This window comes from Pteropus alecto, unplaced genomic scaffold (assembly GCF_000325575.1).
Source record: "Pteropus alecto unplaced genomic scaffold, ASM32557v1 scaffold275, whole genome shotgun sequence".
Taxonomy (NCBI): domain Eukaryota; kingdom Metazoa; phylum Chordata; class Mammalia; order Chiroptera; family Pteropodidae; genus Pteropus; species Pteropus alecto.
In genome coordinates, this window is record NW_006436301.1 from 1,054,926 (window position 1) to 1,057,422 (window position 2,497).

The window sequence follows — 2,497 nt, forward strand, 5'->3', positions numbered from 1 at the left end:
ATTGATTTGGTTGGCTGTTTGGTTGGTCAGTCAGTCAGTCAGTTAGTTTGTGGGTTGGTTGATTGGTATTCAGGTAAATTTGCTAGATGATTGGTAGGCTGGTTCATTGATTGACTGATAGGTTTTCCTAGATGTAAGTAGATAATTCTTTGGTTCTATCCAAGAGGTGTAACCAAATAAGGCCACTTATCCATTGCTCATGATTCTGACAGGAATCATGATCATAATGTCTCAAGTAAGCTAGATCTGTATTCATATCCTGATCTCATCCCCTAATGTACTCTTAAGGCCATGCCACCCTGAATGTGCCCGATCTCATCTGATCTTGGAAGCTAAGCAGGGTCCGGCCTGGTTAGTACTTGGATAGGAGACCACCTAGGAATACCAGGTGCTATAGGTATAAAAACAACAACAACAACAAAAAAAAACTGTAGCCTCAGCTGAGTAGCTGGAAGTCACAGATTTAGCAAGACTGATATCAATAAAGTTTATCATTTTATTGAGGATCTAAAGTCCAGCTAAATTTGTAGATGCTGTTTAGGAACTGTCTCAAAATAACAATGGACTTTTATATACATAAATCATGTTTCATGGTATTCTTTAGTCACAGGAAGCCCTTCAAGTGTTAAATTTAGAAACACAGCTCCATTCCCACCGCTAGGGAGTGGTTACCCTTTGAATTTTTTGACTGCCAATACTTCTTTATTACTAAAATATATGCTTTCCCACAGTCAGAACCCAAGCCATGTAGCTGGTATTTTCATTCAATTCCAAGCTGAAAAAGCCACATAGATCCTGCTTGTCAATAGTCTACTGAATGAAAACAAAAAATTTCATATTGGTGCCTTTACTATAAGAAGTTCCTATATATACTGAAAACAACTTTAGAATGAGGCCTTTACTGTCAATTTGTATTACAAAAGAGAGATTCAGGTTTTCAATTACAGCCAGTGCTCTGGGCCCCCACATCATCACACACCATCACACGAGTGCTTAGTCTTAACACCTATCCTGTCAGAATGATTCTCTTCCAACTTCACTTAACTTTCCCCAGCAATTCCTTACCTCCCCCAAGTTTGAAGCCAATTTAGGGATGCTTCTCAGTACTTTTCAGCTATAAACAAAACTGTCACAACCAAGTAACCATCACATCCACAAAGCCTTACCTATAGAAGTTTGCAGAGAATGAGAATAATGATGATAATCTTTGCATTCCTATTTACAACATGTAGAGTAATGTAAATAGAGAAGCCTAGCCATTTCTTGATTTCTCTTTTACTGTCAGGACTAAAAAAGGAGAAAGTAATAAGCTACCACGCTTTTTCCAAGGTCGGACTCCATATTCACCACTGAAGAGGTCCATTCTCCCCGCCCCACCAACAACAACAAAAAAAAAGGATTTTCTCCTAGAGAAAATACAAAAATGGAGCAACACACATAAGAGAGACCTTAAATAAGTCTTCTACCCAAGTCCTTCTCAAAGTTTAATGTGAGCTTGTTAAAATGCAGATGCTGATTCAGTAGATCTAGGAGGGAGCCTGAGATTCTGCATTTCAGTAGATCTAGAAGGTAGCCTGAGATTCTGCATCTGCTGAGCTTGTTAAAATGCAGATGCTGATTCAATAGATCTAGGAGGGAGCCTGAGATTCTGCATTTTAACAAGCCCTCGGGTAAGGCCAATGTGGCTAGTCTGCAGATTACACTTTTAGTAGCAAAAATTCTACTCTATCCCCATAACACCATACTCTCTCCTACAAAGGAGCTCATCTTTATCATCGCAGATGGATGTGGCCTTTGCCACCTTATTTGTTCATTTCCATCCCATTGGTTTCTTTACTTTTTCTCTTTTATTTGCTATACATTGGTAGATTATTGCATATGATTCTACACATCTATTTCTCTTTTTTGCTTCTTATTAATATTATCCGTGCTTTTTATTATAATATTTTTATTGGAGGACCAGAGATGTCTGTATCCGAAAGAAATTGTTTTTCCCCTTTAAGTCTGTAGAATCCCATCCAGTCCCAAATTGCAGCTCCTCACACAGAGCAGGAGCAATCCCAAACCCTGCCCAAGAGAACAATATTCTTAGTCTCCTAGGGACTCAGTGAACTACAGCAAGAATGGTCCTGTCTTGTTTTTAGGACCACACAGTTCCTAGATGAGAGGGTCAAGATCCTCATCTTAACTAAGCCTCCCGACTGGTGCATAGTAGACAGATTTTCCAGTCTTATCTCAAATTCAAGGGTTTTCTGTCTTCCTTATTCACCAAAAGTGCCCCCCTAAATGCCAGTATTTTGTTACCCAAAGGTATTGCCTCTCATATTGAGATGCATCACAAACATCTTTTATCACATGCTCTGAGGTTTGTTTCAGAACATTTTCAGGACTTAGAAGGAAATGAAAATTCCCAGCCAGGGGGCCTTCTGACTAACTCCTCTACTGTTTCGTTCTCTGAAAAAGCCAGGGCTTCATGAACATTTCTGTAAAGACTTCT

General features: G+C 39.2%; 1 pseudogene; it reads left to right on the forward strand.

Annotated features, from left to right (window-relative positions):
* Positions 1 to 281: 281 nt before the first annotated feature.
* Positions 282 to 400, forward strand: LOC112481049 (annotated as a pseudogene).
* The last annotated feature ends 2,097 nt before the right edge of the window (positions 401 to 2,497 follow it).